Below are 14,412 nucleotides of genomic sequence, written 5' to 3' on the forward strand. Positions count from 1 at the left end.
CATGTAGTCTCCGATACTTTGGCTACAGAGTAGTGCACGGACCCAAGCACGGAGGTGTGCACGGGGGGCCGTGCATGCTTTTAAATAAAAATTGCTTTACTTTTTTTCTTGACTCTCTGTCGATTCTTGAATGATTTACTCTCGATTAGATTTTTAGAAACGAGGTCATCACAAATCATTTCGCTCAAGCGCAACTTCTTGCGCTCGAGCAAGCTTGGAGGAGCGTGAAAAGAAAAGAGACATAACATGTCTCGCTCGAGCGCAACTTTATGCACTCGAGCGAGAGATCGCAAATCAAAATTTTCCGAAATTAAAACTCTTATTTTGCGGGCTTTATTTCTCGGGCTTTATAAGACATATAAATACGAAATTGAAGAGGAGAAAAAGGGGGATTCACATAGAAAGAAGGAGGCGGCTAGGCGGATGCTGGAGATTGAAAAACGCTTCATTCTAGTTTTTTTTTTCTTCTCTTTTGATTATTAAACTTGTTTATTGAATTATTGTTTTAATTATTGTGTAGTTTTTTTCAACCAAGACGGTGAAATTGGGCCGAACAATTTTATGTTGAATATTTGGATGTTTATTTGGTATTTTTGGATTTTTATCTAGATTATTGATTTTTGGATTTATATTTTGTTCTTTCGAATAATCTGATCAATTTTTTACTTGCATGTTAATCGATTTCAAGTTGACAAAGAAGGAATTGATTTTGATCACTTCATAAATTAACACAAGGTTAAATCGACTAGAATTAGTATTCGATTTCATTGTGCGATTTTAGGTGCAAACTGAATTCTCACGATTCTCAATGCATTCGAATTTGATTTGAATTATGAAAGATTGATACGTCAATATTTGAGTAGGTTTAATTGTTCTACAAATATTCTTTAAACAAGTTAGGAGAATTTACCGTAATTTAAGATTTAAATCTGGGTCCTAGATTTGCCACTTGTTTGCATAATTTGTTTGCTACCTTCGTGTGTCTTGGTTATCTCATTTTAATTAAATTTTTCTTCAGCTATTTTAATTTGTATTTCTTAAGCAGTTCTTATTTTTAATTCTTATTTTTATTCAATTTAAACGCTCTTTATTATTTTTTTCTAGATTAAGCTAAATAATTAATTCTTGAGAATTGCCTACAGTCCCTGTTAGATCGATATTTGGACTCATTGTCCACTTGCTATTACTTGACCTAGTGCACTTGCTAGTTGATACCGAGTTTAGCGATCAAGTTTTTGGTGCCGTTTCCGGGGACTGTTTAGTTAATATTAGGATAGATTATTTTCTTGAGACTAGACTTTTTTTTTCTTCTTGCATTTGTTTAATTTTTAATTTTAATTTTAATTTTTCTTACTTGTGAGGTACTTGGAGATGGATCATCGACAAGCGTTCACAAGGTTTGTCCAACAATAATCAGAACCATTCTTTTCTGCTTGAGAGAGATTCAATGATTTGGCAGACAGATTTCGGTGCCATGAGTTTTCAAACTACACTCTAGTTCAGATTTTTTATGGTAGTTTGGATGCGCCAACAAGAATTTGGGTGGATTATGGAGCTTTGGCAACTGACAGTCACTTGTTCAGAAGAGATTATGACAGTGCGATGCACTTGTTAAATGATATGGCAGATTTCGACTACTATTTACATTGTGATCCTTCATTGCAGGATTGGAGTCACCAATATCCTCCAGAATTCAACTCTAAAAAATTTGCGAACCAACCACATGTAGCTTAGTTGCAGGACATTGTTAATAAACAGTCAGAGATCAACCAGAAATTTTCAGAAACTCACATCAAATCTTTGAGTTTCTTGGATGAGCAGATTGAGCTTCTTATGAAATCAGATCCTGACAACAACCAAAAGAATGAATCGATTTGTGTTGATCAATTTGCATGGGAATGTGATTCTGCAACAATAATTGAGCCAGATCAAGAGGAAATATTATTTGAGGAATTTTCTTGTGAAGATGAGCCAAAAGTGAAATTGGAGGAGGAAGAAACGTACAAGAAAAAAGATTTGACCTCGTCAATGGTCTTTACATGTACACCACTATAAGATCCATTCTTTCCATTGACGTCAACTCCACAGTACTACCTCCTCTATGACATTCAGCTTAGATTCAGAGTTTCCTTCCAAAAGAAAAATTTCATGCCGAGTATCGCTGGACCGACGAGCTTTCCATGTCAATATCACTCCAAGCTTGAGGGCGTAGAAAATCAAGACTCATACGTAGAGTCGTATGATTCTTACTATGGGCGGCAGCCTCTCTTTGATGGTTGCTAATATATAGTCGGGCTATAGACTATAAATTTAGCGCTGACTGGGAGGCAATCCAGTGTTCTCTTTTTATTATTTTTTTATTATTATTTTTCTTTTTATTATCTTTTGCTAATCCACCACCTTACCCATCGCTTTTCATGTTCAAAAGGTTTCCCCGATAAGAAAAGTTGCTTTGGAATTTTGCAGATGGAGGAAGAGGACGAATCATAGACCAGGGGAGTGTTATTTTTATTTTGTTTCTCGTGTTTTGTTCGTCTTGCATGTGTTTGTTCATTTCTACATTTTGTTCATTGTTTCTACAGCATTGAGGGCAATGTTTTGGATAAGTATGGGGGGTAGACTAGTTTATTGTATTGTTTGTTGTGTTTGTGTTGCTTTCATAATCGTTTAGTTTGTTTGCATATTGTTCGTTTCAGTAGTTGCTTGTATGTGCATTAAGTGGGATGATGAATGAGAGCCGATGATGATATGAAGTTATGATTTGTTTGAAAAAAAAATTTTGTTTTTGCTTTTGACTTGACATGAAAAACTATAGGTTGACTCGTAAATTTTTTTAAGCACTTAAGTTAGACCAGTGAATTGTAGCGAAATATTTGATGAAGTTTCTGTCTGTTTGATCATTGCACGGCAATAAGTGTTTTGTGGAGATTAACTGTGTTCTGTGAATTTTAATGAGTCTTTTATATTGCACTTATGATCTTGGGCGCACCAAAATTTTTGAAAAAATTGAAGAAAAAAATTTATTTTTGAAAAACTCAACTACATTTGAGTCATGGACGAGGAATTGAAATCCTAATTACCACGTCCAAGGCTAAGTCTGCGGATGAAATGGGGTTGATGCTCCATCGGGGCTATAGACAATGGGATTGAAATTCTAATCGTATCACAGTTATATCTAAGTTTGCGGGTAATTAATGGGGCTTAAGAAAGTCGGGTGCAAAATCCGACGGTGCGTAAAAATACTCTCAAGGGAGGTGTGTTTTGTTAAGAGGTCGTTGGAAGAAATGGACACTTGAGAGTGAAACTTGCACTGATATGTCCTAGGTCGCTAAGAAGTCTTGAAACTGATTCTCTCTAAATTGCATGTAACTGGAATGACATCGCACACACAAACGTTCATGCTAAACCGAAGGTGTATTATTAGAACGTGCTAAACCGAAGTTGTATTATGAAAGGTTGAGAGCATTCGTGTTTTTAAGTTGACATAGAACTTCTCTGAGGCTGTTACATTTCATGAATCGTTCGTACTTTTGTTTGTGTTGTGTTTTTGTTGCATTGTTTGTCTTTCTCGAGGGCGAGCAAGGTTTAAGTATGGGGGAGTTGATAAATGCATTTTGTGTGCATTACTTCGCGTTATTTTTATGTCTATTTTGTGTACATTCATATTGTTTTATGTGTGTTTTTATGTATTTTATTGCATTTGTGTACATTTCACTCTCTGGGTTTTATTTGTAGAAAAAAAAAAGAAAAGAAAGAAAGAAAAGAAGCTTGAAGCGCCATGAAGGAAACAAGTAGAGTAGCAGCTCTATACAGCAGCTCTAGGAGAGAGAAATGAAGAAGAAATAAAGGTAGTTCTATTGCGCTTTGGAGCAGCGCATGAAGGAGAAGGAAACAAAGAAATCTCTATTGTGCTCGTAAGCTATTGAAGATGTGCTTCTGCGCTTGGAATTACGCAGCTGCGCTTGAGGAGCAATGAGAAAGGCGCTTCTACTCTTGAAGGCCATAGAGTAAGCGATGTTGCGCTTAAGAGATGTGCAGCTGCGCTTCGAAGAAATAAAACCAGCGCAATTGCGCTTTCAAGTAGCGCATTTTCGCATGCGACCTGCACGAATAAAATCTCGGGCAGAAATCATCTCGCTCGAGCGCAACTTCTTGCGCTCGAGCGATCCTGGAGGAGCATGAAAAGAAAAGATACATAACATGTCTTGCTCGAGCGCATGCGCTCGAGCGAGAGATCGTGAATCAAAATTTATCGAAATTAAAACTCTTATTTTGCGGGCTTTATTTCTTTGGCTTTATAAGACATATAAATACGAGATTGAAGAGGAGAAAAAGGGGGTATTTATGCAGACAGAAGGAGGCGGCTAGGCGGAGGCTTGGAGATTGAAGAACGCTCCATTTTAGTTTCTTCTTTCTTCTCTTTTGACTATTAAACTTGTTTATTGAATTATTGTTTTTAATTATTGAGTAGTTTTTCTTCAACCAAGACGGCGAGATTGGGCCGAACATGTAGTGACCCATATCCAGAATTACTGATTAATGAGTAATTAATCGTGTTATCATGTTTAGATTTAGTAAAACATGATTAATGGGTTTCCAAAAGGGTCTAAGGAGTCCAAAAATGGATCCAGAACACTTGAAAATGGTCGTGAAGGTTTATAGAGTTCGGAGGGTTCGGAGGCTACGAACCATGTTAGGAGGCTCCGAACGGGTTTGAAGGATCTGAACTCGGATCGGAGGCTCCGAAGATCACTGATGGGACTTCGAGGGATCCGAAGTCAGGATCGGAGGCTCCGAACAGGAACGGATGCTCCAAAGTCAGGAATGGAGGGTCTGAAGTTGAGTTCGGAGGCTCCGAACTGTGGCTATAAATAGGGGAGCCAAAATTCATTTTCACTCGCACCTCTCCTCTCTTCTCTCTCGATTCCTAGGCCTTCTAACTCAGATCTAGGGATATCTAAGCGTCCTATGGGGAATCCGAAAGTGGCATAGCGATCCAGGCGTCGTAGCGGAGCTGTGGCCTAGTTTTGAGGCAAGCAACAGCAAAGGGCTAACAACGGACGTAGGTATAGCTTTGGCTTCCTAAAAATATTTAGGATTATAGAATAGTTTAGTTAAGGCTTGTAGAGCTTAATTATTGATGCATGGGTAACTGCATTGTATTAGCAGTAGTGTAGTATCCCGTAACCAAAAAACAAGAGATTAAATAACTAATCGATAGCAAAGGGCTAACAACGGACGATTCGAAGCAAGGATTGGAGGCTCCGAACATGTTCGGAGGCTCCGAAGTGGGGTTCGGACGGCCCGATCAGAGTCAAGTATTACGTCATTGATTACATCAGCAAGATGACGTCACGACTAAAGTATTGATGGGACTTCGGACGCTCCAAAGTTGAGTTCGGGCGGTCCAAACGTGTTCGGAGGCTCTGAAGTGGGGTTCGGACGGCCCAAACTCCGTCTATAAATATAGGTGCCAAGATTAATTTTCAGACGCAGCAATCACCTCTCTTCTCTCGATTCCTTAGCCTTCTAGCTTAGATCTAGGGCATTCTGGGCTTCCTTTGGGGAATCCAAAAGTGGCGTAGCGATCCAGGCGTCGTAACGGAGTTGTGGCCTAGTTTTGAGTCAAGCGACAGCAACGGGCTGACGACGGACGCAAGTATAGATTTTGTTTCCTAAAAATATTTAGGAGTATGCAATAGCTTCGTTAAGGCTTTTAGAGCAATATAATGATATTAGTATCATTTCGCTGTGTAGTGCGGACAATAGGCGTGGAAATAGAGATGGTAGATCTTGCCTAGTAATTGATGTACAAAAGTACTGTTCGAGATATCCTGACTGAGTATTCATGTATTATGTGACTGCATGATTTATATGACATGATTTTATGCTGCATTCATTTGAATATTGAGCTATCTCTTTTGAGATGTCTGGTAGTAGGGTTTTACCCTATCCTATTAGTTGATGGACTTCCATCGATTTGAGTCCGGAGTATCCACTGGTTTTCGGTATGTGAGCCACCTCCTGAAGCGACGGCACAGCGTGCTACATACCAGGGCCCGGTTTGTCTTTGCTATCCGATTCTTGACCTCTAGTCAGTAGGCGGTACACTTGCATTCATGTATACTTATACTCTTGTGCTGAGCGTTTTATTCTCACGTCTCGTACTTTGTGCATCTGGACACCCTATTCCATGGGGCAGGTTTGCATTTGGATGAGGCGGGTGGATCCAAGAGGGGCTAGGCAGTGGTTGGACAGCTGGAGCTTTGCCTAGGGTTTTATTTTATTGTACTGGGTTGATACAGTATTCGATTTGGTTGTATAAATATTTGGGTAATTACAGATTCCTTTTATTGGGATTGTATATTGTTATTGCTTCCGCAGTTTAATTCTTTTTATTTAAGTTAATTGCATGCCTAAGTTTCTGATAAGTAGGTGATCTCGGTAAGGGTCACTACAAGTAGACTGGACTAGTAGGCGTGGGATCTAGACCGGTGGTGCTAGGAATTGCCTGCAATTGTTAGAGGTACGTAAGTACTGACCGAGATAGCCGGCATGATATATCTGCATGTATGTTTCATAAGTATGTGTTATATGTTTTATCATGTTTTACCGCCTTAGCACATGCACGATTTTACTTATGACTGCATCCCGAGAGATGTGAGTTATTGATAGTCTCCATAGGGAACAGTGATCTCATGTTGGACTCGATTCAGGTATGACAGTTTCTATATGGGACTTGAATCCTATTTTGGATTCAGTTCAGGATGGGGTTGCCTTAGCCCTGATATAGAATATACGAGTACCCCGCGGAGTTGCTCTCTAGCCGGTACTGTATATTCCTGGTGCCTTGAGCAAGTGTTTTACCTGGTATTTTAAATCATCTGTGTGCGCATATTTGTACATATATCATTGCTTATGTATTGAGCGTAGTCGCTCACGCCCCTGTGTTTGGGTATTGTGGTGTACCTTGTGGCAGGGCAGGTTTGAGGCTGGACGGTCCAGGCGGCTCTCAGTAGGATTGAGGATCCGATAGCATGAGGTTTTAGAGGGTAGGGGTTTGTTTACACTGAACCTCCGATTTGGTTGTATAATGGTATTTATACACTTATGTTATCGTCGGTTGTATTATGTCGATTGGATTTGTTGTATTTTAAATTATCCTCTCCTTACGCTTTAAATATTATTGCATGTGCTTTATTATAACTCTGATTAGATAGTGGATCCGGGTTGGGTTACTACACTTTTTGGTATCAGAGCGCATTGCACTGGGAATTACGTAAAGCGGATTAAGTTATTATATGTTATTGTGTAACATATGGCAGATTACGATGAGAACCACGATAGCGGAGGCGGCGGTCGATGGGGCGATCCGAACGATCGTAGATGTCGTTGAGGTCATCCTGAAGATCGCGGACGAGTGAGCATGCACAGGTTTAAGGAAGTAAGCCCGAAGCCCTTGACAGGAGGTGAGACGCCTGAGGAGGATGAGGATTGGCTCGAGAGAATGGAGCAGTGTTTTCAGGAGTTCCGTTGCAAAGACGAGGATAGGATGGAGATTCATGCCTTCATGCTTGAGGGACGCGCGAGGAAGTGGTGGAGATCTACTTCCGCACCATTCATAGCAGCACAGGAACAACTGTGTGGGTCGAGTTCCCTACAGCTTATTAGAGACTCTATTTTCTTTCAGCTCTTCGACAGGCAAAAGACAGTGAGTTACTGAGTCTACGATAGGGAACGATGACGATTGAGGAGTACCAACAGAAATTATTTGATATCCTACTTTATTGTCCTCACATTGCTGATAGTTCTATGGTGAAGTACGACTATTTCCTTCAGGGTCTAAACCCTGAGATTCATCGGATGGTTGCGGTGGACAGTGATATGACCTACAAGGGCTTGGTGGACCGTTATCGCCAAGCAGAGGACAGTATTCGGAGGAACAGGAGATACTTCTTTTCTTCTTCCAGGCCAGCGAGTTCTAGTCATTTGGCTCCGAAGGGCCAGTCTTTAAAGAATCCAGGAGGCACTTCTTCTTCTTCTTCATCTGGATCTGGCGGAGTGCATCGTTTTGGTGGATAGAGACCAAACCGATGTAGTCATTGCAGACGCATGCATCCTCCAGGACAGTGTGGTCGATCGACCAGTGCATGTTTTCAGTGTGGCCAGGAGGGTCACATGAAGAGGGATTGCCCGATGCTAATTGGAGCAGCGGGTGGTTCAGGAGGTTCTCAGGCATCTGTTCAGCCACCTTAGTATCAGCAGCCACCTTATCAGCCGCAGCAGTCTCAGTGACAGCCTACTCAGACTCCTTCCCGGGGTCATTTTTCCTTGCGGCCACGTGCTCAGGGGCAGTTTTTTGCACTGAACCAGGAGCAGGCAGAGGCTGACAGTGATCGGATGATTGCAGGTACCTGTATTTTTTGTGGTTTTCCTGCGTATGTTTTGATTGATACTGGTGCATTGCATTCTTTCGTCTCAGCACGTTTTGCTAAGAAGCATAAGTTTCCATTTATTCCCTTAGACGTGTTGATAGTGGTTTCAACTCCTATGAGTAGCGAGGTTTTAGCCAAGCGTCTAGTGATGAGTTGTGTTTTAGACTTCGAGGGACATCAGCTTAGTGCTTACCTGATGATCCTAGCTATGGAGGATTTCGATTGCATCATTGGGATAGATCTCCTGACTACCTATTGAGCGATAGTGGATTTCTATCAGAGATTTGTTCACTTCCATCCGGAGGATGGCGAGTCTTGGTATTTCTATGGTGAGGGAGCGCGACCCCCGATGCCAGTGGTTTCTTCTCTAAAATCTCGGCATGCTTTAGAGTTTGGCAGGGAAGGCTACCTTATTTATGTCATTGACGCATCCTTAGGGGAACCAGATATCCGGGAGATACCAGTGGTTCGTGATTTTTCAGATGTGTTTCCGGAGGAAATTCCAGGTTTGCCGCCAGTACGGGAGATTGAGTTTGGCATTGAGTTACTGTCAAGGACTGCACCGATTTCCAGAGCTCCTTACCGTTTAGCACCATCAAAGATGAAAGAGCTGCAGAAGCAATTGCAATATCTTCTTGATAAGGGCTATATTTGACCCAGTGTTTTTCCATGGGGAGCCCAGTGTTGTTTGTCTAGAATAAGGATGGTTCGATGCGGCTGTGTATCGACTACCGTCAGTTGAATCAAGTGACAGTGAAGAATAAGTATCATCTTCCATGGATAGATGATCTCTTTGATCAGCTGCAGGGTACTTCAGTTTATTCAAAGATTGATCTTTGGTTTGGGTATCATCAGTTGCGAGTTAGGCAGGAGGATATTCCTATGACCGCATTTTGTACACGGTATGGACACTATGAGTTTCTAGTGATTCCATTTGGTCTGACAAATGCTTCAGCTGTCTTTATGGATCCGATGAACAGGGTGTTCCGCAACTTTTTGGATAAGTTTGTGGTGGTGTTTATCGATGACATCTTGGTTTTTTCTCGCAGCATGGATGAGCATTCCTACCATCTCTACACTATACTCCAGGTCTTGAGGGAGAGACAGTTGTATGCGATGTTGAGCAAGTGTGAATTCTGTATTGACCGAGTTGTATTCCTTGTTCATGTCATTTCTCAGGAGGGCGTATCTGTTGACCCCAGCAAGACAGATGTTATTTTGAATTGGTCGCGTCCGACTACAGATTTTGAGATCCGTAGTTTCCTCGGTTTGGCAGGGTACTACCGGCATTTTGTGGAGAATTCCTCTCAGATATCTAGGCTTTTGACACAGTTGCGAAGAAAGATGCTTCTTTCGTGTGTTTTGATGCTTGTGAAGACAGTTTTTAGAGCTGAGACGTCGTTTGACAACAGCGCCAGTTCTTGCTTTTCCATCTGGATCAGGTGGGTTTGTAGTCAACACTGATGCTTCTCTCCAGGGTTTGGGGTACGTGTTGACTCAGAATGGCCACGTGATCGCGTATGCTTCCAGACAGTTGAAAACTCACGAGGAGAACTATCCCGTACATGATCTAGAGCTTGCAGCCATTGTCTTTGCTCTGAATATATGGCGTCACTATTTGTACGAAGAAAGATTTGAGATCTTCACCGATCATAAGAGTTTGAAGTATCTGTTCACTCAGGCTGAGTTGCACATGCGGCAGCATCATTGGATGGATCTGTTGAAGGATTATTATTGTGAGATCAAGTACCATCCGGGTTCATCGATCCCCATTGCTGATGCGCTTAGTCGCAAGGTCTATGTGAGTTCCCTTTGTACCAGTTCAGTTTCAAAGGTAGTGGAGGAATGTTGTTCTTCGGGATTCACGTTCCGTCATAAGAAAGATGTAATGCCCCGATTTTATTATAATTGAATTTAATCGAGATAATCAGAATTTTTAGTGATTGAGGATCGTTTTGATATTTAGCAGGGGGTTACTTTGCAACTTTGGATAAATAAAGGACTGAAATGCAAAAGTTGGAATTTATATATTTTATATCATCAACTTGGTTGACAAGTCTTCCCCCATACCTCTCCTTCCTCCCTACCTTCTCTCTATCGATTCCTCTCTCCCGGAAGCCATGGAAGTCGACTCCTCAAGCTTCTTTTCCGTTTGATTCGCTCGATCCGACCGTTAAATTTGAATTCCGAGTTGAGATTCACGATCACCGCAACGAGGGCTTCATTTAGACGTAAGTTTTGCTACGATCTCTTGAACTTCGATTTTTTTGGTTTGTCAGAATTTGATAATATTTAAGTATGTCGTTCTTGAGCTAGTATAGATCGTGTATTCAAAGTCGGTTTGGAAAAAGAACGAAGTTTGGATTTTATATGATTTTAGAGGTAAAATTCGAAAATGGTGATTTTGATTGAGGTTGGATTTGAGTTGTTTTGATGGATTGTGATGATGATTGAGTTATTGTGATTGTTGTTTGATGGTTTGTATTTCCGGATAGTCAATTTATAGCCGTTATGCCGTCGAAATCGAGTTCGAGTTATCGGTTTTTGGTTCGGTTTAGTTGAATATCGAATTTGATTGAGTTTGAATTCCGAGTTGATATTGAGTCCGTATTCGATGTTTTGACAATTGATTGAGGATTCGAGAGGTGATCGAACTTGGAGACTTGTTTATCGATTGAAGAATTGAAGATGGTATATTATTGATTGTTGTATCGGCTTTGAGTTTGTTATCCGAATAGACTATTGTGAGACCCCGTTTCTAATCCTCTAATATCGAATAATTAAACAAAATCGAACACGAGAGCCAATATAAAATCAAATCAAAATTTTTTTTTTTAAGAAAAAAAAAATTGGAACGCGCGGCCGCGCCTCCTTAGGCGCGGGCGCGCATAGCCTCCTGCCCGGGCGCGCGGCCGCGCTGCTGTAAGTTTAATTTTAGCATGATATATTATAGATGGAAATATTATTATGAAACTTCAAATACACAAATTATAAAATTGTCAAGGTTTCAAAGGTTCATTGGTGGTTTATTTAAGATTGCTTAATTAAAATAAATAAAAGAAACTAAAATAAGAATAAACATAAAAGAACAATGAAATATTTAAATAAGTATATCATATAATATAGTTCCCAATATATTAATATCAGATTAACCGATATTTAATACATGGTACCCATAATATATATATAGATGAATAAATATAAACATAAAAAGAACAATTAAATATTTAAACAAGTATATCATATAATATAGTTCCCACTATATTAATATCAACCGATATTTAATACATGGTACCCATAATATATATATAAATGCATAAATATAAATTGACATAAAAGTAAATGTTAGATCAAATCACAATATTTCATTTAGAACAACCGGCAGAGCCACGCTATCGTTTAAATAAAATATATGACTTTATGTTAGATGCGATAAAGTAAATGTTAGTTGCGGAAAAATAAATGTTATATGCGAGAAAGTAAATGTTAGTTGCGGAAAAGTAAATGTTAGTTGCGATAAAGTAAAGTTAGATGCGAGAAAGTAAATGTTAGTTCAAATCACAATATATTATTTAGAACAATCGACAGTGTCACGCTATCATCTAAATAATATATATGAATTTATTATAAATAGATACTTATATTTATAGTATATAATTATTGTAGTATTTATTGTATCATATTTGACAACAAATCAAGGTAACCACATTCAAGATACCAAGCATTTGATGTAAATAGATAACAACAAATCTTCCAAAATTATACCTACAAATAAGGATCAATTAGAAAAACAAAATAGAAATAGAAAAAGAGAAGAATATACAAAATATAAACAATCTTACTTGACCAACAATGAAACCTTTTCACCTTGACATAAAAAGATTTAGCTTGCCATGAACATGAAACTCAAGAGTAAGGATAAAATAAATTTCATACTTGAACTTGATAAATATGCACACTCAAACTTTTATTCTCACACACACAATATTTATTTTACAAATGAGGACTTCTCTACACTCTTGCACACTACAAAGCTTATACAACACATCTATTTATAGGCCAAATGAGAGCAAGGGTCCAAGACACATTAAATATGGAATAGTAAAGTTGGTGGGTGCTTGTCTCCTTGAATGTCAATACATTGACCCAACTTTAATTGGCATGTTTGATGCCTTAGACTTCCGATTTTGCTTCTGCACAAAACATATAACACGTAGCCCTTTCTCTGTAGATGTGTTTTGACAACTCATTCACCCCTTTTGGATAAAATATGAAATACGTATGATATTTTTACTCCAAGCTGGTCATAGTTAAAGTAAATTTGTCTCCATTTTGATGTTTGATTATTTTGATCATCTTAATGAAGTTTTTGGAATTTCTTGTCTTCTACAAAGTTGACGATGCCTCTTTTTTGATTCTACAGGTTTTATCTTCAAAAGTTTCATTACACATGAATTCTATCATTTGCCTATCTTTAGGTATTAAACCTTCATAAAAGTGAGAAACTATCCTCCATATTTCAAAACCATGATGTGGGCATGTATTAAGTAACTCTTTATATCTATCCCAACATTGATAAAATGTTTCCCCTTGTTTTTGAGAAAAAGTTGTAATTTGTCTTTTAAAAGAGTTTGTTCTATGGGAAGGAAAAAACTTTTTTAGAAATTGTTGTTGCATTTCTTCCCATGATCTTATTGAACTTGATCTCAAATTTTGCAACCATGTTTTAGCTTTATCTTTTAAGGAAAAAGGTAAAAGCTTTAATCGAACAGTATCCATGCTATAATTTTGATCATTATAAGTGTTGCAAACCTCCTCAAATTCTCTTAAATGCAAATATGGATTTTCAGAATCTAAGCCATGAAAATTTGGTAAAAGTTGAATGACTTGTGGCTTAAAATTGAAATTAGATGCATCAGGAGGAAAAACTAAACAAGATGGTGTACTAGTTCTTATTGGATTCATATGGTGCCTAAGTGTTCTTGGTTGTTCATGTTCTTGATGATTATTATTATTATTATCTTGATTATTAGAATTATCGTCCATGTTTAAAATATTTTCAGTTACTCGAACAAGTCTACCACTTTGTTTACGACTCCAAACAATCATACAATTAAAAAAAACATACTATTTACATAATAACAAAATTAAACTTAATTTATACCTCCCCGGCAACGGCGCCAAAAACTTGCTACAACTTAAATTGTAATTCACCCAAGTGTAGGTTGTCTGCAAGTAATATACTCGTGAGTACGAGATCGATCCATGGAGAGGATGTTGTAAGTTTAATTTTAGCATGATATATTATAGATGGAAATATTATTATGAAACTTCAAATACATAAATTATAAAATTGTCAAGGTTTCAAAGGTTCATTGTTGGTTTATTTAAGATTGCTTAATAAAAATAAATAAAAGAAACTAAAATAAGAATAAACATAAAAGAACAATGAAATATTTAAACAAGTATATCATATAATATAGTTCCCACTATATTAATATCAGATTAACCGATATTTAATACATTGTACCCATAATATATATATAGATGAATAAATATAAACATAAAAAGAACAATTAAATATTTAAACAAGTATATCATATAATATAGTTTCCACTATATTAATATCAGCCGATATTTAATACATGGTACCCATAATATATATATAAATGCATAAATATAAATTGACATAAAAGTAAATGTTAGATCAAATCACAATATTTCATTTAGAACAACCGACAGAGCCACGCTATCGTCTAAATAAAATATATGACTTTATGTTAGATGCGATAAAGTAAATGTTAGTTGCGGAAAAATAAATGTTATATGCGAGAAAGTAAATGTTAGTTGCGGAAAAGTAAATGTTAGTTGCGATAAAGTAAATGTTAGATGCGAGAAAGTAAATGTTAGTTCAAATCACAATATATTATTTAGAACAACCGACAATGTCACGCTATCGTCTAAATAATATATATGA

The 14,412-nt window shown here is 38.1% G+C and overlaps 1 non-coding gene across 1 annotated transcript; it reads left to right on the top strand.

Annotated features, from left to right (window-relative positions):
- Positions 1-12,957: 12,957 nt before the first annotated feature.
- Positions 12,958-13,068, top strand: LOC140894060 (small nucleolar RNA R71). Its single transcript, XR_012153613.1, has one exon. It is a non-coding gene; the product is annotated as a small nucleolar RNA R71 (small nucleolar RNA).
- The last annotated feature ends 1,344 nt before the right edge of the window (positions 13,069-14,412 follow it).

The sequence above is a fragment of the Henckelia pumila genome, chromosome 3 (genome assembly GCF_033568475.1).
Source record: "Henckelia pumila isolate YLH828 chromosome 3, ASM3356847v2, whole genome shotgun sequence".
Taxonomy (NCBI): domain Eukaryota; kingdom Viridiplantae; phylum Streptophyta; class Magnoliopsida; order Lamiales; family Gesneriaceae; genus Henckelia; species Henckelia pumila.